Source organism: Perca flavescens, chromosome 1, assembly GCF_004354835.1.
Source record: "Perca flavescens isolate YP-PL-M2 chromosome 1, PFLA_1.0, whole genome shotgun sequence".
Taxonomy (NCBI): domain Eukaryota; kingdom Metazoa; phylum Chordata; class Actinopteri; order Perciformes; family Percidae; genus Perca; species Perca flavescens.
The window spans coordinates 5,347,785-5,375,731 of record NC_041331.1 but is presented as its reverse complement, the minus strand read 5'-3'; the positions used below and the strand labels follow the sequence as shown (position 1 = coordinate 5,375,731).

The 27,947-nt window shown below is 42.8% G+C and overlaps 1 long non-coding RNA gene across 1 annotated transcript; it reads left to right on the top strand.

Annotated features, from left to right (window-relative positions):
* The first annotated feature begins 545 nt into the window (after window positions 1-545).
* Window positions 546-13,788, top strand: LOC114560099 (uncharacterized). Its single transcript, XR_003693157.1, has 3 exons — window positions 546-581; window positions 991-1,093; window positions 13,493-13,788. It is a non-coding gene; the product is annotated as an uncharacterized LOC114560099 (long non-coding RNA).
* The last annotated feature ends 14,159 nt before the right edge of the window (window positions 13,789-27,947 follow it).

Genomic DNA, 27,947 nt, shown 5'->3' with positions numbered 1-27,947 from the left:
TGGCTGACAAGGTCTGCTTTGTTTCACAGAGACTATGAGACCATTTGGTGCAGTGGCATGCTTACATTTCATTGATTTTAAAAGAAAGCCGCTGAAAAGGAGAAGATAACTGAGCCTTCCTTAAAGTGTAACTCTCGCCAAAATGCAACCTAGGGTCTTTTTGTGAATGTACCAGAGTCAAACTTTCGTTTAAAAGCATAACTAGGATGGAAGCGCCACTTTTAAGATTGCCCATATTCTCGTTTTTGGTCAAGTGGCCTTTTGAATGTGAGTGCTAGGGGCACTACTACAATCGCATCAAAATCGCTATTTTAAAACACTAAGAAGGCTCAACACAACATGAAACTTTGCTCGGAGTATCACCTGAGGCCTGTACTACGAATCAAGATCAACATGCCCTGGATTTCTTCCAGTTACCTGACTTCACCTAACCTAACAACCGTGGGACCGCATAACCTGTGTCACGACGGTGGTTATCAACTAGTTCAATCAACCCAGGGTTTCCCAATCCAGCGGGATCAAAGACAATGATGGTGCACTTCTACACAGCCATCATTGAGTCCATCCTCCATCACCATCTGGTATGCTGCTGCCACTGTACATTTTCCTTTTTTATTACTGTTTAACTTATATTATTTTTATCTTTATTCATACATACTGTGTGTATATGTTTATACTTACATTGTTTATATTCTTTTTATATTTAGAGAATTTGTGACATGCACCAACAACACCATGACAAAGTCCTTGTGTGTGTATAAAACGTAGCCCTTTCTGATTCTGATGTGGATGCGCCGACAGTGTTGTTGTCATTACTTAGAATTCCTCATGGGGGAGACAGAAACTACGCACTATAGCTTTAACACGTAAATACAAATCAGCCTTGAATTGTGTTGTTGCACTTCCCAGCGGGCAGATACATAAAGGACAGTAGAGATAACAAATGACTAAACACATTCTATCCTGCCCCTCTCTCCATCACATGAACAGCAGCTGCCTGTGTGGTGGGAAGTAAAAGAGGAGGACAAGGATGAGGAAGAGGAGCTGTTCCTCTCTGGTGGGCGATGACATCCCAGCACCTGCGCGGAGACAGGTGAGCGAGCGCGCTGACATTCCCCAATCATCACAAGTGACACAGTGTCAGCGAATTACCTCCCTGCTCCCTGCTCGCTGTCGCCTGGAGTGCCGGGGAGCAGCGGGAGGCCCGGCAAACCTCAGGCAACATTCATCCAAGAGAGTTGCCTGGCTGCCTGTGGAGGAGCAACACGCGCACTCCTTCTCCCACTCTCATATGATCCTGCTCTCCACTATTTTTTCTTATACAGACACAGAGACACACACAAACAGAGACACACACACACACACACACACACACACTCTCTCTCTCTCTCTCTCTCCTGGTGAAGTGTGTGTGATAAGCTGCTTGTCATGGATTCCCGCTGTTTCGGAGTATGCAGCAGCGATATGTGCTCTCTTTAAAATTCCTCGATTAATTAACTGACCCTCCCCCGCCCCTCATCCCGCCACTCCATTCCAGCTCAATCGTACTCCCTATTGTAAGAGGTGTCACTGTCCACATGTCTTCGGTCCTTAAGTCGCTAACTGGTTATGATGTTTTTTTTTTTTTTTATTCGACAATCAAGTGGAGTAGTTTTACTGAGTGATAGGCCTACTGTGGAAGCAAGAGCACCATTCCAATTTACCTCAGTGTGGTGTATGAGCATCACTTATCGGAACACTTTTGGCGGAATAGGCTGTCTGAAATATTATCCGACTTATTTGAGTGTAATCTAGTTGCGATGCCTTTTTAAATGTCTTGTGTGAACCAGCTCAACTAATTTGGTTCCAAATACTGCAGCCTCTTAAGTAACACCGTCAGGAAGCAAACTGCGCAATTGAGAACTTTTGCACTGAAAATAGTTGAAGCATGCTTGGGGCACCTGGCACCTGGCCCCAATCCTAACCTATTTGAATACTTCTTACACACACACACACACACACACACACACACACACACAACATATCACATCACATCACACACACAGACACACACACACACACATCACACACACAGTTGTTATGAAGGGGGAACTTTGGACCAAACCCACTTTTTGTACCAGGCTGTAAACGTGTTTACTTCTGCTGTAAAGTTGGACATTTTAACATGGGGGGTCTATGGGGACTAGTCTATATTAGGGGTGAATCTTCACTGGTGTCACGATTCAATTACGATTATCCTGTTAGCGATTAAAATATTGCGATGCATCCTGATGCGTCCCCTCCTTTACATTATTATATATCGCTATACATGGTTTTCATCAACAAATTCAAGCAGTTAGATATTTAATGTATCTGCTCTTAAAAAAGACACTTCCTGAATGTAGCGGAGTCTGAACAGCAGACAACAGACAAAAGGCACGTAACATCAGTAGGCAATAATCGATTGTGGTCTGTCACTGCATCAATGCAGAATTGTTAAGGTCTGCATCGCGATGCATCGATGCAATGATTAAGATTCCAGATTACACTCTTTGCGGCTGGATGTCCGTTACCTTCCTCTTTCTTTGTGTTGGCATTCTAAACTCCGGTGGATTTATGAGGACTAGGGTTAACTGCTCCTCAGATCTCTGCAGGGTAAATCCAGACAGCTAGCTAGACTATCTGTCCAATCGGAGTGTTCTGTTGCACGACTAAAACAACCTTTGAACATGTTCGACCAAAACAAGTTCTTTCCCGAGTCTATTTTGCAGAGGCACCGGGGCTTCGTCCGGTGCTCCCTCACGGAAAGCTGTGTGGACTAGCCAGACTCTCCTCCGCAGCGCTGTGGAGGAAGGACTGGCAATGCAAGACTAATGGGTACTGACTCCTTTTTGGAGCAAGCTTTAAGTGGCCACTCAATGAACTGCAGTGGAAGGACAAGGTCCTCAGGAGATTCCTCACCGAGACGTGTCGCCTGCAGCTATTCTAGCGATGTGTTGCCTGCGGTGGAGCGGCTACAATTGTTAATGCAGATTTGCTACTAGCTGTATGAAAGTCTGTTGCGCAAAACTATTAGAGTTGGCAGCGGTGGTTAAAATCAGGCTTGTGAGTTATGTTGTGGCATTTTGGTGTCAAGGTTGGAGTTTGCCATTAACAATTTTGTGTGTTTTTGTGTCTAAACTAGGGCTGTCACAATAACCGCAATATTGCTGGTGACAAACTAATTGCAAGGCAACTGCCACAACCACTATGTTCATGTTTTTTTTCTTCTTTTCATGAGGCAGGGTCCTTCTTGTTTTATACTTCAATGCATGTGTATTGAATGTAAATAGAAAGTAAGATTTTTTTCGGGGCATTTTAGGCCTTTAATGGACTAAGGACAGCTTAGACTTGAAAGGGGGAGAGAGAGGGGGAATGACATGCAGTAAAGGGCCGCAATTTGGAGTCAAACCTGCGGCCACTGTGTCAAGGACTGATCCTCTGTATATTGGCCCGTGCTCTACCAGGTGAGCTACCCATGTGCATTATTTCATAATGAAAACAACTGTAAAGAGTGTCATTTTTCCCGCAAAGTTGGAAATTGGCCGCCAACCAGCGGCCAAATATGAGTGAATTTGGATGTTGGCAGGTGAATTTGATCAACCTACCAGCCACGGTGGCTGGTTGACAAAGTGGGCATTTAATAAACAATTGAATCGCTCCGTCTTAAGGCTGCCTGAAAGCAGCGGCCCAGTGATGGACTAGCCATCTGGAATTTGAACAAATGCCAGAAGGGCTGCCCCCAATCGACCCCTATGGGCCACTACTGATAATTTGTCTTTGGTTAATTTTGATAAGTTAATTTATGCATGCAGCCACAAATATTCAAGATTGTACTTGAGAGGTGCGTGGAAAGATTCACTCGGAAGGCAAGGCAGAGTTACTAATTTCCAAGCAAGGTTATTGACAAAAATAGCGCCGGTATGTTGCAAATGCCAGGGCCGTTTTTTAGTCCCAGTCCGTCACTGGCAGCGGGGATAAGGAGTTGGACTCCATTTAGTTTTTTTCTTGTCCCGGTGATTGCCCCAGTGATGCAGACGAATGTTCATTAGCATGCTTAATGTGTTTCCATTCACATGCCCTACAATGGTAGAGCAACGCTGGCCACCTGTTGCTAACTACAGACAGTTAAAAATTTCCCGGGTGGAACTTGTGTTTGTGAAAGTTGGTTACTGCATTAATACCATATGTATAGATGTGCTAATATCACATATTGTGCTGTTGAGCCACCCTAAATCACTGCAGGGGAAAGTTCTTCACCGTGACCAATCAAAGGTTGTGGCTAGAAGAGACAGAGCTACGGTCAGAAGTTATGCAAAATCTGTCAAAATCAAATATTTTAACATAATTTTAGTACTTTCACCCAGAAAACTTGTGTTTGTTCCTCGGGAGTGTTTTAATCCAAACCACAATCTTTTTCCTAAACTTAACTGCCACTTTTTCTCGGCTAAATGCCGTAGCTGTATCCCTTCTAGCCACAACCCTAATCAAAACACACGTTGCTTAACTCAATCTAAATACTCATGTATTATCAGCAGTCTGGGTTTTCTTGTCATATAATGGTATTGGTTCTGTACTTTATCTAAAGTATCATGAATTCTACACCTAAATATTAGAAAGACCCAGCAGATTGATTGTGTGTAGATGTGGCTGTGCTGGGGGTGGGGGCTTGTGTATCCACTGTGGGGCAAGAATTCCAGGGAGGAGAGAGGCTATGAGACGCTCTAGGAGATCTTTGACACATGGTGGGACTCTGGGAGAGGATATTAAAGACTTCATTGCCAGAGAGACATTTTGTGTCACAGCTGAGCCCTCCTCCCCATTAGCCCCCCAGCATCTCCCCTCTCCTTTGTCCTACAAGTCCCAGTGGCCTTTGCTCTTCCAGTCCCTACTGAGAGAAGGGAGAGGAATGGGGTAGTGCTGACAGACATGGATCCTTACGCTTTTACTGGCTGTCCTTAAACACTTAACAAAGGTAGTGTCAGTTGGCTTTGGATAAGAGAGACTCTCATTTTAATATTAATTAGGCATCTTTTTTTGTTGCGTTGGACAAAACATTATCTAAAAGTTAACAATAAAATTATAGCTTTGATTTGAGGAGGTTACCATCCAGACTGGACGAACAGCATTGAACTGTAGCCCTGTCATGTACTGTTTAAAAGTTAGAGGGATAATGTGTAAAAAGAAAAGCTACGAGTCCTTGTTCACCCTCAAACGCCCTTACGGCTTAAAGAAAGAATCATTGTTTTTAATTTCACATCCAAACATGAGAAAAGATTAATACTCACATTGGTCCACATTGCTTTAAAGGTAGAATATGCTGTGCTTTTCTCAAAAAACAATGTATAGACTAAAATACAAAAAAATGCCTTTTAACTATCACTTATGACCCACTAGAAGTGTGTGGTGGTGTCTGTATCTACAGAGACCCTGCCCTGTGTTTTTTGCCCCCAACGGTGGGGGGCACTGGTTATGGTTAGGGTTAGGGTTAAGGTTAGGGTTAGCCTTGAAGGCAGCGGTCGCTAACCTGACTCCGCCAGATGGATCGCTTCGCATTTGCTCGGCATATCCATCTGGGAACTTTCCGTTGGAGAACTTTTGGAAAGGGGTGAAAATACTGTTTAGCTGATTGGATGAAGCATCTGTCTATCACCTATGTTGGTGATAGACGGGCCAAATCACCCAATCAGATCCACGAAGCGTATGAAAATACAACCACAAGCCCGCCCCTGCTGCTGCAGGCAAAGCATAGCTCGTTAGCTCAGCAAGCAGGCAACATGTCGGTAAAGGAGATTTGCCGTTTGTGTAACGAGAATTTAGGAATAAAAAGCACCATTTCAGGTTCCCGGACCGCTGTCTGAAAATACTGGTTAGCTGATTGGATAAACCATCTGTCTATCACCACCTAACCCGCCTCAAAACCAACGCTGATTGGCCCGGTCGTTTGGCTAACGGCTACAAATTTTCTCTGCCTCAAGATGCCAGACTGATCTGCGAGTGGAAAACTGGAGCTCGCCAGATCAGGACGGTCTCACGAGGCTAAGCGGTCGCAGCGCTACCTGGAAATTAGCAGTTGGGGGCAAAAAAACACCATCGAGCCCCTGCCCTGTGCCTGGATTTTCTTTTAATTTGTCTGTGTGCGGGACGTTTCTGGGCGGTACCAAAGAGCCTTTGGCCCCTACGTGGGTGTGCAACCCCCCAGCCAATAAGAGCGTGCAGGGTGTGCAGCCCGTTCTCATTCCCAACCGCCGCTTTGCCCCTCAACGTCTCATATCAACGCACAAATCTAACTGAGACAAACACACAGAAACGGGCAGGATGTAGCCCTGCATTCACTCATAAATTAATCGGGCAGTGTGGCAGCTTCCCGCGGAGGTGTGGGTGTTTTTTATTTGTGCTTTAGAACATAATCGCTGTGAAAACAATGAGAAAAGAATCTTTTATTGCTCTGATTAGTGCTTTGACCGGCGCTCCCTTTCTTCTTCATTTAATCCCCTTACCCCAATAAGGAAAGCAATACTCGGTACATATTCTACCTTTTAAGCATACAAAAAACTGTCTAATATCTAACAGACCATAGACATTTTTCCTCTTACAGTTTTGAATTTTAGCACATTTATTTCTAATAGTCTATTAAACATTTAATATATGCATTCTAAAACCTTCTTGCGGACAATATTTCTTTGTACTTAATGTGCAGCTTTGTTTTTTTAAATTCATCTTATATAGCTTTCTTATTTATTCATAACACCCCAAATTGTCCATACAATAAAAAATTTACATCTCAGTGGGCTTTATTACCTGGAGTGAAATCATTCAGCAAAAATCTTTTGGCCACCTGTATATTACGTATTTACTTTTTAATTAATAAATAGAAGAAAAAAAACCCTGTCTAAATAGTAATAAGTGTTTTTCAGTTTTGTAGATGCTGTGATAACTCATAAGATGTTTCTATATTGAATTATCTGTACACTAAAAGCCCCAGGTTCACTGCATGCCAATTGGTTTTAAATCATAGTGGGGGGTCAGGGGTGCCCTCCCCCAGGGAAGTTTAGAGCATCAACGACTTCATTTCCTGTATTCGGATACACTTTTATGCACCAATTTACAGTGGAAATACCTTTTATTTACCCTATGCGAAGAAGAAAAACACAGATGACAATTCAAAATATATCAAAAATATAATGGAAAGTATGTTGTTGCTTGTCATTGGGCATTTTTAAGTGAGTATATGGAAATCCTGGAGATTTCTTAGAGGGTATACTGTGTATACCTGCGTATGACATAGACTACACCACTGATTAGAATATAGACACCAAAACTTATCAAAAACTATTTGACAACAGATCAGGACAACCAGGATCAGAAATTTAACCATGTAAAGCAATTACAAGTAGAAGTCTGGAGGGTCCAAAATCAGATTTCTAAAATGTTCAAAAGGAGCAAGTGAGTTTTTTTTTTTTTTTTTTTTTTTTTTTTAGAAAGGGTTGTATTTTGTTCCACGAGTCAGGCGCTCTAAAAATAAAAGCAGGTTTTCCAAGTTCAGAGCGAGCTTGTGAAACATGAAGCAAAAGCCAGTCAGCAGAGCGAGTCTGATAAGGTCCCTCTGCTACCTTCACACCGCCAAGTCTTAATGCTTAATTTGGATTTTTTGCTCCGATCCGATTTTTTTTGTTTTGTTTGGCTGTTCACATGACCTTTTTTAAAATGTGGCCTATGTCAGATTCCAGTGTGAACTGTTTGCAGTGTTGAACAGACCCGCATGAGCAAAAGAACAATAACCATGACATCAGACGCAGCGAGCTGTTGCACTAAAGTTAGGGAGGTTATGGAGGAAGGAAGCATTTTCGCTTTTATTTCAAAATGTTTGTGTAATGGCAGCCGTATTAATGTTACGGTAACATTAATGAGCACGCACTAATTAGGTCTAACACCTCATTCTCCCTCCATTGACTTTCTCTATTACTGTTCTCCATGTTGTAGGCTTAGTCAAGTTTTTAATTTTACCGTCTGTGGGTGTAGGGCTAACCGCCGCCAGCGCATAATTGTGACAAATGTCGATGTAGATTGAGGTAAAAGTTGCATCAAATCCGCCTTGGTTGTTCACACTGAGGCCGCATTGGAAAAAAAATCTGACTTGGGTCTGATTCAGGACCACATATGGAAGTGGTCTAAATCAGATTTGAAAAAATCAGATATGGGTCTGATTTGAGTTTTTTTCACTACTTCTGAAGAAGTCTGACCTGGTCACTTGACCCCCCCCCCCCAAAAAGGCCACTTTTGCCAGCAGGCTGAACGTAGCCTAGTGACAAAGTAGTTTCTGTAAGGTAAGATGGCGCTTTTCCAATAAGGGCCTACCAGTTAATATTTAATATTGTGTATTGTACAGCACACATACACACAAGGGTGGGACAAAATAACAGCATCGAGGGAGGTTTTGTTTCAACATTGAGGGGGAGGAGGTCGGGGGAATTCTGATGCAACAATTACATTTTCTATTTAAATGTAAAGGAAATAATGATTCTCCTGTTTTGTTCAAAACGTTCTTCATAAATAAAACATCACACGTGTTTTGTTTCATGTACATCTCAACGACAGATCTGTCAGAGAACGAGACCTTGTTAAAGCCAGAAGCTCCGAAAGTTTAAATCTATGTAAATGTGTCTTTAATGGGGCGACTTCTAGCTCGCCCAGTAAGAGCGTGCGCCCCATGTAGGCCATGAGTCCTTTGCAGCGGCCCATGCTCGAATCCGACCTGCGGCCCTTTGCTGCGTGTCATCCACCCATCTCTCTCCCACCTTTCCCGTCCATCCACTTTTTCACGCTTGTGTTGTGTTCTTCAACCCGCCCGAGGAGTGGGTTGTCTTTCAGATTTTTTGAGTGGGACAAATCTACCTCTTCTAAATATTGGTGTGGGGGGGAATGACATATCCCCTGCACTGCACCCCACCCCACCCCCTGAAATCTACACCTGTGACAGCAGTACCAAAGAAATGTGAGAAAATGAGCCAGTAGCCGCTGTTCTCCAGCAGGGGGTGGTATTAGCACTTGTTTCTCAGCTGGGGCCTTTTGGGATTGACAGTTGAAATGCCAGCACTGCCTACAGAGACAGAAGGATAGAGGAGGGGTGGCAGAGAGAGAGAGAGAGGGGGGGGGGGCTGGGGTCTAAACAACCCAGCAGTATCAGGCATGTAGTCTTAACGTAGTCAGGAGAAGCTGATTGTTATTCAAAGTTCTGTGTGTCAGGGTCGTTAAACGAGTCGATGACAGGGATTTCTATACTGCAGCCTGCCGCTCGATCCCACGCCGTACACCAGGAGCTCGCATCTATCTCAATTCCCTCAACATATGTGTTTGAACAGGAAATAAATCACGGTTCATCATTGGTGTCTCAAAACACTGCCAGTCACTCCCGCTCATCACGGCTTTCTGTTTCCTCCTGCTCTGCTCTGCTTAATTATTTCCTATCCTCTATTCTCTATTGTGTATTTTTTTATGTTTTTAATTTTTTTTGTTTCTTTTCACAAGACATTTCTCGAATCATGCAGGCATTAAATCATCCACCCCTAACATCAACCCCTTTACAGTCTAATCCGGGTTTGGTCAAGTGAAAAGGAAAAAAACCAACCCCCACTGATCCACAGTTAAAGAAATTTTTCCTTTTTTTATTATTCCAGTGGATTTAAAGTCAGTCAGGAACATTATCAGGCTGGGCCCAGCCGAGCAGAAGCATTCCATAACCCCCCGCCCCAACCTTCCTGCTGACCCCTCCCTTGCTTTTAACAACTGCCGACATAGTTTGGCTCTGTTATGTGATCATGCTTGGATGAAATCTGTCAAACAGCTCCCTGAGTTATTAGGCTGTCTGCGCCTGACCTTTCCGCAATCAAAGATATATGACTTAAGGGCTCGGATTTGCCATGGCAACGGCTCCAATTTGCCGCCGTGAGAAAAGGTCTAATTGTTGCAGAAATTTAATGATCTAGCCCCGACATCAGGGGCTGTGAGATTTTATGAACTGTTTACGCTATAATTTTCTTTTGTTAATGCATTCTGCCTTAACCCCTTCCCCACTGGCTGCCTGCAGGGAGGGGAGGAGAGAGAATGTGTGTGTTGAAGTGTGTGTGTGTGTGTGTGTGTGGGGGGGGTGTATAGGGTGAGGGAGGGTGGCGATGATGAGGAGGCAGAGGAGGGGGGGTGATTTCTGCCCCCCCAACCTGTTAGCGTTGTGTGTCTGGCACCTCTTTAAAAAAAAAAGGGCAGTTTTGTCTTTAAGAAAAGCAGCTGCCTGCCGCATTATCTGCTCTCAGCGATGTAGACATCAGTAATATATTCTACAAGGTCAAAGACAACTGAGATTAAAATGTCTAATCAGTTAATTTGTTTTATTGAGAAGGACTGCCGTGTGATTGGACACACAGAGAGATAGAGGGAGAGCGAGAGAGAGGGAGAGGGGGGGAGAGGCGGAGTGGGGGGCTGGAAGAATATGGAGAGATGGAGAGATGGAGGGGAGGCGGTGCTCCGATTTGCACATTGGTATTTTGACTGATCTTGATGCGGGGAAATATGGCCGTGCCACTCAGTTCTAGCATGTTGATGAAGCTCTGACACCCTTTGTTTTTCTCCCTCGTCTCTCTCTCTCTCTCCCTCCCTCCTCCTCCTCCTCCCCTCTTTCCCCACCTTGTCTCGCCCTCTCTCCCCCCCATTCATTTTCAATCTATGGCACATTCATACAAGACTGATTTTATTAGTTGCCGAAATAGACTTATATTTTATATCTCATTAAATATTCAAAATAAATTCAGCATATTTGAGCTGTTCATACATATTCAGATTCTGTAACTAGGATCAGAATATTTTGATTGAGCCTGTACAGCGGAGACATTTTTTGAATTTTCTTTTTTGTGTGCAGATAATTCCGTTCAGGGGAACGAGTTGAATCACAATTGATCTCGTTGTTTTCTCTCCCCCCCCCCCCCCCCCAGCCTCACTTACAATTAAATGTGGAGGAATATGTTTCTATGGATAAAGTGGCTACAGAGAGGGTATTGGCTTGTGCAGGCCAGCACACTGAGCAGTTTGAGACTTCTGAAGAAAAATGTCTCTATAATGAAGACGTTGGCATTCAGTCATCAACTACTGTATGTATGTAGCCTAGCCTACACTATAAGGTAGGGGTCTTCAGTAGTTTTTCAGGCCAAGGACCCCTTAGCTGGAAGAGAGACAGAGCAGGGAGCCCCTACTACATTTTATATATTTTTTTATTATGTCTAACCCTGACTAACCTTTGACATATCCGGGATTATCCATTACCTTCATTCCTCTGATCTTAACCATTAGTCCAAATCATTCATCATTTCTGCATTTTTTTACACACAAAAATAAGGTATAATTTCATATAAATGAGGTTTATTGACCATTTAATTCCGAAAAAAATAAGTGTAAAACTAGTGTAAATCAGTTGATTCTAGTGGTGAAGATACTGGTGGTAATGTAAAAAAAATAGTGCCAAAAAATGTTGAAATAAGCAAGCAAAACGTGAAAAAAAGCATCAAAAAGGTAAAAAAAAAAAGCATCTAAAATTTTGACGTGGGAGGACAACACAAGGGTTAACTTGGGCCAGATGGATGAAAATGGATGTATGGTTATTAATTTATTAGATAGATATCTATACATCATATTTTAATGTTAAACATACATGTGGAAGGCAAAGCCCTTTAGCTTTAAGGTAAGCTAAGCTTTACAGTAAACTGTATCAGCAATGTTATTTTTATTTTTTTTACGAATCAGCCGATTCATCTTTGCTTATAATATTTTGGATTCATAGTAATGTCACTAGATATATAATAAGATATGTTTTAATAAAACAAAACAAAAAAACAAATTCCAAATAATTGGTATGAAACAATAATTTGGCGGCCCCCATGCAGTAACTCTGAGGACCCCCTCTAGGGGTCACGGACCCCCTGTTGAAGATCTCTGCATAAGGGATATGTGGGCGACCTGACTGAACACATGCTATCACACGGTTACCGTGGTGACATTTAATGCCTCATAATGACCTATATCGTCATGTAGGTGAGGACTGTGATGGAGCTCTAATTAATTTTTCATGAAATAAGATCTTCTAATTGGTTATACATTATGTTACTGTACGGAACTGGGCTGCTTTACAAATGTACACTTCAAATTCAGCTTCATCTCCATAAAATAAAACCACTGGATGCATGCTGGCATTTCTCTTGCACAACACACGGGATGGCAGGCATGTAAGCAGAGCGGATAATTAACTGGTCAGTATGATGGTGTATGAAATTTGACACATGGCAGTGGAACGTGTGGCTAAAATTCAAAGGTGAAACAATACAGCCGTTTGTTGATTGACAGAAAATGAATCGGCGAAAATTCTGCTAATCTATTAATTGTTTTAAAAGGGTTTCTATCGTAAAAAAAAATATCAATATCTGAATTGAATGACATCATCTTGGACAAGATCAAACATCGAAATGTCAAATTGTAACGGGCATTTGTCACTCTTTATATAAACTTTGGCCGTATAGTCCAGAAGAAAAATGTGATCTGCAGCAGGCATCAAATCCCGTTAAGGAACATAAAAATGACCAACTAAATACAGAAATATTCCACACCACAAATGAAAACAAGGTACACCTACGACACTGAACCAGAAGCTAAAAAAGCAAGCTAAAACCATTAGAAGGGGCACGGTAAATAAATGCATGTTAAGTTAACTCGAGTGCTGTCCAGACACAAGTCAAAATGAATGGAATTGTAACGTAAGAGGAATAAAAACATATCTATAGGATACATAAGCAAAAGCAAGCAAGTTAGTGAAGTAAATCGAGCTTCTCAATGGCCACAGGGATAAAAGAAACATTTTATACGCCAATCGATTCATCAATTATTGAGACTATTTTCATAATGATGATAGCTTCAGCTCTAGTTAAATTTTTTTTAAGGCAAGACTTTGAAAGAATTAGATGAACTGTTTTTATTTGAGGGTGTGTACGCCACAAATAGGTCTCAGTAAAACAAACTGTGCAAGTAAAAGTGAATATGAGCTTTCATGGTGGTTAATGCATGCACGTATTTTTCATAAAAGTTTGCATAGGGCAGACATGGAGCTTCTGCATGCTCACACACAGGTATACTTCATGACAGTTAGCTGTAGAACATACAGAGGACAACCATAATGTAGTTCACAATGTATGAATTTTTTTACCCAACCAAGCCTGTAACATTAATAACCGATGCTTTTATTAGTGCTACTCAATCACAGCAATGTGTCTTAAAGTCGTAGCGTGTGGCGGGACACTTCCTCTACTTCACACTTAGATGCAACGGCATTGCTTTCAGTCAGGACAGCATCAGAGTGTGTTTGTGCGTGCTAGTCTTTTTTTTTTTTTTTTAACCGGCGTGTGGGTAAATGTGTCTGTGTGAATGTGACCTCCATTAGGAGCAGCTGAGGAGATCCATCCAGGGGGCAGTTTGTTTTCCAGAGAGGAGCGGCAACGGCGGCGGGCCCCTTGATTTATTAGAACCGTGAGCCGAGCGACCGTGATGAAGTGCATTTCCACTTTAAAAAAGACTACACAGCTTCGTCTGGAGAGGGGAGGAAGAAAGTCAAAGAGCGGAGAAACACACGGGGAGAGAACAGTCTCGTGACGGAGAAGAGAAGAGAGATACGACAGACATGCATCGAGTTTTTAGTTTATCCAATTATAAAAAGCATTTTCAAATTCCATATTTTATCTTCCTAAAAGCGGGGATGAGTATGGATGCTGGGGGGAAGAAAGAGGGGTAATTGTGACGCAGAAAAAGTGAAATGATTTAGAGATGGGGAAAAATATGGTTTTAGACGGGACATTGATATTGGACATTTAATCCTGTGTGAAGTTGTTAACATAGAGTAATGCCTCATACTTAAGCAGAAAAACATTTTGGGATAGTCTGAGCCAAAATCTGGCAAATCACGCAAGGGTTGTGTAATGCAAGTAGGGCTTTACACCCATCGGGGATATTGCTTTTTAAGTGTCTCTGCCATTATTCAATTTAAAAACATCTAAATGACAAATAAAATGAAGAAAACCCCCTATAGATGTGTTCTGGGTCTGTTGCAGGGGGCTGTGCATCCTTCAGACGGAGTGTAACAAACAGGCTCCCATCCGGAGGAGTGATGGAGTGTTTCTTAAATGAAAATACACCTGTCTTTCGGACAAATATGTGCCACTAATTACCTGTCTAACCTAAATCTCTGGGCGCCAGATGTTGCTAAAACACAGCGAGACAGAGACAAATTGCGGCATGCTTTTGCAGCCCTGCACGTAAATATAGTAGAGGCTTAAATCATCTTTTCCTTGACCCTGTTAGCGAAGTTGCTCCAATGTGATTTCGGAATGGGCCGGAACCTGGAGGAAACTAATTGTTAAGATAGGGTGAAGTATCACAGTATCACATAATCTCCCCCATCCGTCTCTCTCTCCCTCTTGCTCCCTCTCTCTCTCTCTTTCTCTCTCCATAAGAGGGATTACATTTTGATCTGTATCCTTTGCTTCCAATTCAGATTTCTATTTCAGTTATGTTGACTCCCCATATCCTCCTCCTCCTCTTTTGCTCCCGTCTTGGCTGGATGAGAAGAGCTAGAAAGAACAGCGCGTGATGACTCGTACAAAGTGATGAAGACTTTAGAAGCTAGCCTCGCAGAGGACGTTGCAAAACTTTCCAGGTCTAAGTTACAGTAACCCAATAAGAAGCCTTTCATACAGCACTCCCACTTAGTCCTGTAAATGCACCCTCCTCTTCCTCCTGCTCCTCTCTTTTCTCTCTCTCTCTCTCTATCTCTCTTCCTCATCCTCTCGCCTCACAACTCTGTTACTCTTCTCCACAACATTTAGATTTGCCATGCAAGACCTCATTCATCCGCAGCGGTGGGAGAAGTATTCAGATCCATTAGTTAAGTAAAAGTACTGATACCATACTGTAAAACATTCTCTGTTACAAGTAAAAAATCCTGCATTGAGAATGTTACTTAAGTAAAAGTATGTAAGTATCATCAGGAAAATGTATTACAGTATTACAAGTAAAAGTACTCAATGCAGAAACAGCCTCCCATTTTAGAAAGTGGAAAGGATCCAAACAGTTGTGTTTAATGGTCTAATCATTTCAGCTGGACTTGTAGGTCGTTATATCGTTGGGTATAGTTTAATTTTTAATAAAAACATCATATTTTATAAACTGCATGTGTTTTGTGTGCAAAACTGATCTAATACATAATCTTAATTTGTAAAGTAACTAGTAACTGAAGCTGTCAGATGAATGTAGTGGAGTAAAAAGCACAATATTTCTCATTGTGGGACTGGCTCTAGTGTCTGTAATTCTGCACCAAGGCTGAATTTCAGGAAATAGACTTCAGATACAGTATTAGGGGACCACTAAGGTCTATATAAAAGAGACTTCAGATACAGTATTAGGGGACCACTAAGGCCTATATAAAAGAGACTTCAGAGACAGTATTAGGGGACCACTAAGGTCTATATAAAAGCGACTTCAGATACAGTATTAGGGGACCACTAAGGTCTATATAAAAGAGACTTCAGATACAGTATTAGGGGACCACTAAGGTCTATATAAAAGAGACTTCAGATACAGTATTAGGGGACCACTAAGGTCTATATAAAAGAGACTTCAGATACAGTATTAGGGGACCACTAAGGCCTATATAAAAGAGACTTCAGATACAGTATTAGGGGACCACTAAGGTCTATATAAAAGAGACTTCAGATACAGTATTAGGGGACCACTAAGGTCTATATAAAAGAGACTTCAGATACAGTATTAGGGGACCACTAAGGTCTATATAAAAGAGACTTCAGATACAGTATTAGGGGACCACTAAGGTCTATATAAAAGAGACTTCAGATACAGTATTAGGGGACCACTAAGGCCTATATAAAAGCATCCAAAGAGCACCATGTCATTAGACCTTTAAGAAATAATAATAATAATAATAATAATAATAATAATAATAATAATAATAATAATAATAATAATACACAGTATATGGTATATCAGTTACCTTCTAAGATGTAGTAGGATCACCATCGGCTCCCAAAAGAGCTTTAATCCTCTGGATGAAATGTGTTTGAGTGTATGTTTTGAGGCCAGATAGAGTTTGCAGCAGCAGAAGGAGCCATCAAGTTGCTGTACTTAACTTTTAAGATTTAGAGATTGCACATGCAACTCAGGCTGGTATTTGGCTTCCGGATTAGTGAATGGGCTAAGCAGGACTAGGCTCAGGGGCCCAGCGCTTCAGGAGGCCACTGAGCCCAGAGTCTTTGTATGAAGTAACTGTTTGGGTAGTGAAAGAGCTCAGTCAAAAGTAGGGATGTACCGCTCACATTCTTTTCTCCTAATCCTGCTCCGAGTACCTGCCCATAGCCGGTTTGTGTTTTCATTTATTTTGATACTATATATATATATATATATATATATATATATATATATATATATATATATATATATATATATATATATATAGTTGTCCTCATTTGTTTACTTGTGTCAAAGTGGGGATTGTCAGACCTGCTGTCAAGAAAACTCATACTGCCATCTGAGGTTCAAATTTTGGCAATTTCCATTAACAAATAAACTAAGTACTGCAACAGACAAGAGTGTTTCTTTCCGATATCCAATCAAAATTCCAGTGTTCCATCATGGTGGAAAATCCTTTCCACACAGTTAGTGCGGAGTCAAAACAATAAGTCAAATCCAAACGGTGTCCTAAACAGCACTGAACAGCAGAGAAATCTGGACTGAGTGCAGTTTTAGTGTGCCTTTTAACTTGACTTGAGCTCGCCATTAAGCATTAAACTCCTATTCCAATGTTCTTCTACTATGTGACATTTATGTTATATTAACGGAATAAAATAAAAAAATAAAAAATATTCTCTTCACAATCCTGATGTTGCCCAGCATCTTCGTCTTTGAGCCAGAAACTGAATCACTACCCTGACCTCTACATTTATGGGGTCTGAGAAAAACTCTTCCACTATTTTTATAATCCTGTGAGGCCCAGTTGTTCTATCATGTGTCTGTATTGGCTGTAAAGATGTCAGGCCTTGATATGTCTGTACAATCCCCTGCACATTCATCCTGTGCACTTGGCAAATGAAGTGCCTCTGATTCTTCTCCTTCTCCCTCTTAAATCCTCTTTTCCCTTCCCTCTATGCTCACGTCTTCGTCTTCCTCTATTTCCTGCCTGTCCGTATTTGTATTAGAAGTGAAGGGGTAATAATAATAGGGGCACCACAAATAGCAATGTTGGGCCTTTCCTTAAAGGACAGGATAATGAGACAGAGTATCTATTTGCACAGCGTAATGTGTGTGTCTCCAGACGCTGTTAAAAGACATGTGGACCTCTCTCTTTCAGCCCTGCTGGTGGTGGTGGGAGGGATGGAGAATCATACAGAGCTGTGTTTTAAAGTGTAATTTCATATTTTCTCATACCCCCATTCACTTCCACTGAACATCCCTTTTTCGAGCAGCTGTAGGAATTTCGGGGCAGATTCAGGTGGAGATTTCGGGGGGTGCGTGCGTGTGTGTGTGTGTGTGTGTGTGTGTGTGTGACAAGGGGTTAGGAAGTGCAAAGTCATTGGTGCATCAACCTGCCAATCTTAATCACAGATAACCAATATGCAGCAAAGGTAAATATGTCCATTAAAAGCCCCCCCAGAGGCGGGATTATAAGCGACCAGCATCCTATGAAATGCAGATTCCCCCATTCAGAATGCTACACACACCACTCTCCTGTGTGATATCAGCCATGAGCGCTCATTCTAATTATTTGAGCAAATGTACTAATTAGCTATCAGGTGCCCCCCACCACCCGCCCCTCCTCTCCTCACTTATCATCCTCCCCTGACATCTTTTGTATTCAAAATAGGTTCCCAGCATGGTTGGAATTTTCAGGCCATCAGCAAATATTTACCAGTTCCATCTCATTATGTTCTGGGCTAAAATGCTGGCTATGAATATCTTAAGGCCCCTGGTACACGCCATCTAAACTTTGCCTTGACCTTTAACTGCTGGCCGCCTGCGCTGGCAACCGAGCCGCAGTTTCAACATGTAGGCACACGTGCACAAGCCCATGCACACACGCTCACAGCGCATCTGTGTCATCATGTCTCAGAGCTGTTTCGCTGTAGACTTAAGACTAAAGCAAAGTGATGATTATGCACATGCACCTCCCTCTGCATGGTTAGCCTCGCCACGCCTGCCTCCTGCTCTGATCAATCCGTTAACTTACATCCTGTTGTGTGTATATCTGGTTCGGCCTGATCAACGAAAATGCTGACGGCTCTTATTTCTTTTGCTGTGGCGATTAGCAACTTGTTCCTTGTCAATACAAAGTAATGAATGAGCCAGATATATGCGATTTGGGGGCATAATCATTTTTTTGTGATAGTTTGATATTGCTGGTCTGCATTTTTGCTTAAAAAGCAAAGCGATTAATCAATAATTAATTTTGAAGCAGGGGCACCGATAGAGGCGAAACGATGAAAACATTTGCCATAAATCTGCGCTTTATTGCTGGTCCTATTGAAGGATTCGTGGCAAGTATGTTGTGAGCATTTTCTGTATGGTTTGCAAAATGGCTGAGAGAAAATATGCATGTGTCTTATTTACTGCCAAATGTCTTGTTATGCGAGAGATATTTGTGTACTTATCAATTTTATTTCAGCTGGAGGCTCATCTCTGCAAAGTCTGATGATAAGTCAGCTGCGGGATCACAGAAGTGAGGGTGCTGTGGATGTTGGAATATAATCCTCTTTCATTAAGGCTTTTGGGACCATGTCCTGTATTCTTTGTGACTACTTACTGTATGAACTGGCTGTCACTCTGCAGGGGCTCACCTGCATGTTTGTGGAGCATTTTCCCTCAACGTTGGACCTGAATATTCTGTTCAAGGTCTCAACATACTGTAAACTCCCGCGGATTCCTTTGAAGGAATAGTGAAGAAATAGGGAAATCTGCTTATTTACTATTTACAAGATTGATGCCACTTCTATTCTGCTTTCTAGAAGCTGCGCACCTCTCCGGTCGCCTCTCTGTCAGCTCCGCAAAGTGTATGCTGAATTGTCTAATTTTACTAATATTAGTTGGGCTTTATGTGGTAGACGTTGGTGGTATTTGGCTATGAGTCCCTTATTGGGATCGGGAAATCCAGTTGCCAGTCTCTTGCCGACTCCGCTAACCTCTTGCCGACTCTGCTAGCCTTGGCTAGCTGATCGAATGTAAACAGAGTTAACACAAGCTAATTACACAACATCTGATTGCGCAGTCAATCTGCGCTAAACTTAATACCCTCTTTTGATATTTTCCACATGTCTAATACCAGCCCTGCTCTTCAGTAGCTTATTCTCTTGCTTTATAGAGGCATCTGTGACTCGGAATTCAGAGTTACCAAACAAAAAGGGTTTTAGCCCCCAAAATATCCCTCTACATCATCATAGATGTATATACAGTAGGTGTGTGTGTGTGTGTGTGCGTGTTTAAAGGAGACAATGGTGTGAATTTAAAGACAATGCTGTGTGCTTGCCAGGGCTTTGATGCTGAGCCAAGCGCCATCATTCCCAGAGGTATTTACCCCCGTCTCTTCCTACCACATTGTTAAACACTACCTCTGTACGTTTTTATAACACCATTGTTAAGCTCAATAGATTTTTATTTGGCTGCTTTACCCCTCCCTCCCTCCCTCCCTCTCCCATACTCCATCTCTCTGGCTAGCTATGCTTGTGTGTTTGCGTTGCCCCGTCCTTTCACCTGGAAGTGTCTAGGTGTGTATTTATAGTTCCTTAGACAGCAGACATGAGACGCAAGACCAAACATCCTCTTCCTCTCTGGAAATCGCACAGACTGGAACAGCAAAATGTTGACTCTAAGACGTCTTGTGTCTCTTCTTAACTCAGTTGTTGGTTTGTGTGTGTTTGTGAGAGGGAGACACTCTCCATTATAATTTAACAGTGTTGGGAGTAACGCGTTACAAAAGTAACGCAATTACAGTAATGCATTCCTTTTAGCTGTGACGCAGTAATATAACTCACTACTAATACAATTTTGGTAATATTATGCCCGCTACAATGTCAGTAACGTGAGCTACAATGCATTTTTACCCAAAGTTAAGTTTTTATTTTTTATTTTTAAGAATTTACCAACACCGCAAAACATTTCGGCACAGTAAAAAGTTCTGTGAGTAAAAGAGTAGCGTTTCCTGTTGCTGGGATTCGATGGTTGAGATGACTGCAGAGACCCATTCTACCTTTGCGAGATGGTAATACGTAGGCCTAGGTGGGGTCATTTGCGCTGCGTTGAAGCGAGGTGCTGTCCCGTCACTGTTCCCCATGGTCAGAGCCAGAGATGGTACGGACAACATCTCCCAACAGGTAACGGAAAATCAGCGCAGACAGCCCTGTGTCCGAGCAACTGACACAAATAACCACGTTCGGGAATTATTGTCTGGCTTGCTACACGTAAATATTAGCATTACATTCAGCCTGGTCTCACAGAATTCCGTGAAATGATCACAAACTGCATTACGTGGTGGTGGCACGGAATGTGTGAAAATTCCGTGTGGCCACCACGGAAAACAATGCCAATGTAATGTCAATGAGAAGATGACGTAGCATTAGGAGCAACTACAGTAGCGAGTAGTATGAAAGCCCGAAAATCCGCGTAGGGAGGTTGGTTGGGGTGGTGGATGGGTCAAACAATACTTTCACGGAATTCTTCTGTGGGCCAATCATGAACTTTTTTGCGATTCCGTGAAACTGCCCAGATTTTGAGTTAAGGGGCCGTGTTCATTTCACGGAATTCTGTGAGATCAGGTTGTTACAGTCATCAGTGGTCGAAATTCTGTCCCGTATTTCAATACAATAAGGTATATTTTAATTGAGTATTTTTATTTTTTCTCCTACTTATATACTACAATTCCGAGTCAAGAAGGCCTATTGTGCGTTTTACTTCACTATTTATTTTTTTGATTACTTTGCATATTCAGATTAATAAAATTTGTATAAATAAAATATTGGGAAAACATTAATTATGATGTATTAAAGTGGAGACTGTCGATCCAGTGGTGAAATTCACAAGCTACCTGCCAAGTCATAGCCTACTTCCACAGTTATTTTGGTATAATTAACTCAAAGTAACGTAAAAGCAGCATATCCATCCATCCATCCATCCATCTTCGTCCGCTTATCCGGTGTCGGGTCGCGGGGGGAGCAGCTCCAGCAGGGGACCCCAAACTTCCCTTTCCCGAGCAACATTAACCAGCGCCGACTGGGGGATCCCGAGGCGTTCCCAGGCCAGGTTGGAGATATAATCCCTCCACCTAGTCCTGGGTCTTCCCCGAGGCCTCCTCCCAGCTGGACGTGCCTGGAACACCTCCCTAGGGAAGCGCCCAGGGGGCATCCTTACCAGATGCCCGAACCACCTCAACTGGCTCCTTTCAACGCAAAGGAGCAGCGGCTCTACTCCGAGCTCCTCACGGATGACTGAGCTTCTCACCCTATCTCTAAGGGAGACGCCAGCCACCCTCCTGAGGAAACCCATTTCGGCAGCTTGTACCCTGGATCTCGTTCTTTCGGTCATGACCCAGCCTTCATGACCATAGGTGAGGGTAGGAATGAAAACTGACCGGTAGATTGAGAGCTTTGCCTTCTGGCTCAGCTCTCTTTTAAATCTAACGGTGCGATAAATTGAATGTAATACCGCACCCGCTGTGCCGATTCTCCAACCAATCTCCCGCTCCATTGTCCCCTCACTCGCGAACAAAACCCCAAGGTACTTGAACTCCTTCACTTGGGGTAAGGACTCATTCCCTACCTGGAGAATGCATTCCATCGGTTTCCTGCTGAGAACCATGGCCTCCGATTTAGAGGTGCTGATCCTCATCCCAACCGTTTCACACTCGGCTGCGAACCGATCCAGTGAGTGCTGAAGGTCACAGGCCGATGATGCCATCAGGACCACATCATCTGCAAAGAGCAGCGATGAGATCCCCAGCCCACCGAACTGCAACCCCTCCCCACCCCGACTACGCCTCGATATCCTGTCCATAAATATTACAAACAGGATTGGTGACAAAGCGCAGCCCTGGCGGAGGCCAACTCTCACCTGAAACGAGTCCGACTTACTGCCGAGAACCCGGACACAGCTCTCACTTTGGTCGTACAGAGATTGGATGGCCCTGAGTAGAGACCCCCTCACCCCATACTCCCGCAGCACCTCCCACAGTATCTCCCGGGGGACCCGGTCATACGCCTTCTCCAAATCCACAAAACACATGTAGACCGGTTGGGCATACTCCCAGGCTCCCAAGCAGCATAAAGCATAACAATTCAGAGACAGTACAGTAATTTTGTAATATAACTAAATACTCTAAAATGACAGTAACTAGTAATCTCTAATGTATTGCATTTGGGAAGTAACTTGACCAACATTGTAATTTAACCTATATCAAATCTTTAATTTAGAAGAAATCTGTCTCAATTTCTGGTGTTATGTTCTCATAGAGAAGTTCACGGGCATTTATTTTGCAGGCCTACCCAGAATTTAGTTTCAACCCAATTTAACAACTCCAGTGTTTATTTATCAATGAGGTTCCATTGAACGACGTTACACATTCAATTTATTCATTGTTTTTCTTACGTTGAGTAATATGTACATATACGGTACATAACATGTTAAGGAGTAGACACATTTAGCCGACGGCCGACCGTTGACACCCCGTCGATATGATCAGTCGCGTCCCCGAGGTCCAAAAAACTGTCGGGGGACACACTCACCCAACACCAACTTGAAAAACGTAATACGTCTTGATAACTGCAGGCGGCGCTACTCTGTATTGTCGCCCAAGAAATGAAAACCGGAAATTGAGCAACATCATCATCTTCTTCTTTGGGAATTTACGCCAGCTGGTATTGGAACATCCCTCCTTGGTATGTTTACCATCGTCACTTCCGGTTTTCTCGTGCACTGGTTCGCTAGTGAAGTACGCAACCAATGGGCGCTACTCTGTGTTGTTGCCCAAGAAATAAAAACGGCAGCTGATTGGACGAACGAGTCACGTGGGTTTGTTTTCTCCGGAAATTCAAAGTCAGACTGTCATGGCGGCCGTTCAGAATACGATCTCATATTGTATTAAAATAGTTCACTGAAACGTGTTTCTGAAAACATTTTAAGCGAAAAATAGACCATGCAGTTGCTGAATCTGTCTTCATTTCAGCTCGACAAAGGTCAGTTTAAAAGATTTTCGTCAGTTTTTGAGAGAATCTAGTCACGCTCATTTCGCTCGCCATTTCCGGGTGAGTCCCAACTGCCCTGCCACCGACTGAACATGTCAAGTCGGCCAAAATGAACGCCGACAGCCCCTCACACTGACGACGGCACGGGACACACCGAATAGACTCGAGTCACTGACCTCGCCAGACTGTCCAATGGCCGATTTTCGGCCCTTTGTGTCCCGGGCTTTAAAGATATAGGCTATCCTGTGAAAAACGAGAGTGGTGAACTAACATTGCTTCATGTCAGCAAAACATGTTCAGCTTCAAACTAATTTAACGTACTTAAAATTTAAAATCGGAAGTACATTTGTAAATCCACAATTAAAAACAGTGTTAGTAGTAGAGTTAGAGGCTTCAAAGCAACAATGATGTTTGAAGGATTTCATCTTATTTATAACTGTGCATTAGTACATCAGCTAAGAAAGATTTCAAGTCTTTTACAATTTGATAAAGATACATTTTCCATAATTAATTTTTTGATTTTTTTTAAATGCATGACCAGAACCAAAAGTTATTGCAGGTTTTAGGAATAATAATAATAATAATAATAATAATAATAATAATAATAAAAAGTGTCTATAGGTGGCGCTCTTGTCTCTATCTGATCAACTATGGTAGATATCTCTGACAGCTCTCCAGATTACCCAGGCAATAGTCTATGGCTACATTTACATTGCTGCGTTTTGGTTTTTAAGCAAAATTTTGAGCCAAAAGCGAACTCCGTGCACACAAGTGTTTTTAGCGGGGATGCACTGAATCCAGGATTAGGCTTCGGATTTGGACGAATATAATGTCAGACTTTGTGTCACTTTTATGTTGCCAGGAAGTGTCAGGAAGGACAGATAGGGAGTGAGAGTGGAAGTATGGATGGATAGGGGAAGAGGGATACATTTTGAGAGCAGAGGGGAAGAGAAACAGAAGAAAGGGGTAAGGAGAAAGGCGGTTGTGCTTCAGCCATCTGTTGTGTGTTCCCCAGCAGCAGCAGCAGCAGAAGAAGGTGAAGTCTGTCCACATCCATCCTCTGGCCACACATCACAGGCCTGTCGTTGGCCCAGTGTCGGCCCCGCTGTCTCTCTGTGTGTGTGTGCATGTGTTTGTTTGCAATTGTGTGTGTGTGTGTGTGTGTGTGTGTGTGTGTGTGTGTGTGTGTGCATTATGTGGCCAGCATCGACCCCAGACACGAGCTGCTCTGGCTGATTTAATGAGAAGGGCTGGGTTGCCATGGCTAGGGCAGGCAGTCTCTTTCTTACACACACACCGACACACACACACACACCAACACACACACACACACACACACACACACACACACACACACACACACCGCTCAACATGCCCATCCGATTCCCCGCGGTCATGTCACCCCCCTCCAAAATCGCACGCGCTTGTCGAAACTCACACGGCTCTCCTGGAAAGTCACAGGGAAAATATTTAAAAAATGGAAAAGAAAAAGGCCCATCCTGGAAGCACCAACCTTTCTGCATTTCCGCGTCTTTGTGGAATTTGGGAGAGTGTTGAAAGAATTGGGGGGGTGGGAAGAAAATGCTAATGTGCGTGAGTATGAGAGACTTGCCTGGTCTCTCGCCTGGCCAGCAAGTGTGGCAGTGTTTTAATGATGCATCTGCTTGTGTCAAATGATTCTGGGCACATGGCTAAACCCAGGGCTGCTGGCCCCTTTGATGTCACCGTATACACACACACACACACACACACACACACACACACACACACACACACACACACACACACTTTCTTGAAAACACTCGCACAAGCACTTCTGCGTGCGCCCACACACCCTTTCACGTACTCCAACACACACACACACACACACACACACACACCCCCTCACCCTCCCATACAGCTATGTACCGGGCAGCGGTTCACTCGGGCCCCCTCTGGTGCTGTGGTGGCTGGTTTTAATGTCCCTGCCTAATGATCTGGCAAGCGTCGAAAGGTAAATGATAATTTGCTTTAAGTGGAGCCTTTAGGCGGAAAAGCCTTGTAGGGCTTAGCTGTCTCCCTGACATGACAGTGTTTACCACAAGCAGCCCTCGACAGATTTCATTTCAAATATGATTCCTTTATGAAAATCCATCGGATCGACTCAGTGACTCTGCTGACTGTTGCACGAACAGACATACATCTGTATTTGTGCGTCTTTTGTAAATCTGAGCATCCAGGAGACGATTGAAGACAATTCAGTTGCAGAAGACAGACGGCGGTGGATGGACACAGCTGCGAGAATTACCCACAGAGAGACGGAGGAGAAAATCATTTTTATTTTTCTTTTTTTTTTTTTTCCTCTGTGGGAATGATTTTGAGGCTGTGAAAGCACATTTTGAGGAGACAGCGCGAACATCCAGCCCTTGGTGTCTTGTCGTGTCTCTTTGTAGGAGAAATCTGCGCAGTTTCAAATGAGTTTCTCATCACTGAAAAAGAGGACTCATTATCACTTTTGTACACTCTCTCCGTTCCATTCTTCATCAAGCTTTGTAAGCACAAAAAAGTGCTAAAGCTGTTGTTTTTTTTTTTTTTTTTGTTGCCCATTCTCCTCACTTGAAAATCAGTTGGGAGTTACTTATGAGCGATATGGAGAAACTGCTGAACGTAAACGTCTTAACACCACAACATGTTGGGACTGTGACAGCTTTCTGGATTTTTGGCATCTGAGCAAAACCAGAATTGATCACATTCGTGATCACAAACCGTTCATTTTCAGTAACCGGGGTAAATGCCTTTTGTCCATCAAGCACCAGCGGTGGAAGAAGTATTCAGATCCTTTACTTAAGTAAAAGTACTAATACCACACTTTAGAAATACTCTGTTACAAGTTAAAGTCCTGCATTGAAAATTTTACTTACTAGTATCATCAGGCAAAAGTATTACAAGTAAAAGTCCTCAATGCAGAAAAATCCTCCCATTTTAGAAACTGGAAAGGATCCAAACAGTTGTGTCAACCAACTAAGTGTTTAATGGTCTAATAATTTCAGCTGGACTACTACTGTTGGGTAGTTTGATTTGCAATTACTAAGAAACTAGTAATTAGAGCTGTAAGATGAATGTAGTGGAGTAAAAAGTACAATATTTCTCTCCCAAATGTAGCGGAGTAAAAGTAGAAAGTGGCATGAAAAGAAGAGACTCAAGTAAAGTACAAGTACCTCAACATTTGTAATAAATTTTAGGAGATATTTTAAAGAGTAAATTCCACCACTGTATACCCAGCCTGGTCTCACAGAAGTTCTGTGAAATGATCACGAATTGGCGCGGAATCCTAAACCCAACCGTAGCCGTCCCGTTCTTCTTTTCCTAAACCTAAACCGTTGTTGTCCCGCGTGTCATGGAAACGTAAGCCCACCTACAACCTTTTCCTTAACTTAAAGCTCCCTCATTATGCTCATTTTCAGGTTCATAATTGTATTTTAAGGTTACATGGTTTAATTTAAAAAAACACACCATATTTTTGTTGTACTGCACAGCTCTCTCTCACTGCTGCAGCTCCTCTTTTCACCCTGTGTTCAGGTCTCTGTTTTAGCTACAGAGTGGGACATCTTTTCTTCTGTACTATCTTTGATTACACCCGCACACTTGCACAGTAGCTCAGATTGTAGATCATGTCAGTTAGCTCCATAGACAGTATTGCCATTGAGAACGAGGTGGCATGCTAGCGCTAGCATGCCAACATTGCGGTTAGCCAGCTCGTTTTGACTAGTGACGTAGAAAGCCATGCAGATTTTGACCAGCTCACACGGAGACTGAAGGAAGGACACATTCAGAAACCGTATCTCACTCAAAACACCATGGATGGATTTATTTCAAAGTATTTTTTAAAGTATTGTATGTGTGTGGAAGCACCAGAGACACAAAAGAACACCACAAATCCCAGAAAACGTGATTTTTTTCATAATACGGGCACTTTAAGGGGTCGTCTTCATTTCACTGAATTCTTCCGTGGGCCAAACACGGAATCTTTTGCGATTCCCTGAAACTGTCACAGATTTTGCCACAGACGGAATTCTGTGAGACCAGGTTGGTCAAATTTCTCTAAACAAGACGCTTCAAACACCAGCGACCACATTTTGCCTCGCCACTACAACTCGAAAGGTTTTAATCTGGGAAGCGATTCGCAGCGTGAATGGACTAATCTCAGACAGGGAGATGTGCAGTCAGTGTAACAAGAGCGGAGAACAGAGAAAGTGTAGAGGAGGTGAGAGTAAACATCAAAGAAAGGTGAGGAAACTAGACGACAGCGGAGTCAAACAGGAGACAGAAGGCAGTTGAGATCAGCGGAAAGGAGACAAGGAGGTGAGTGCTTGACAGCTGATTCTAACACGTGGCTGTAGGGTTGAAGCCTTGTCCCCTCTCCTCTCCTCTCCTCTCCTGCCTCCTACTTTCATCCTTTCCCTTTTTTATCCCCTTCTTCAACAAGTCGTCCCCCCCGCCCCGAAAAATAATCTGTATCCTCCTTCCACACCTCTTTCTCCACCAGACTGAAATATTGCATATTCAGAATCGTCTTTCACACACATCTTCAACCTCTCAACGCCTTTACCGTGCCATCTCTACTGAAAA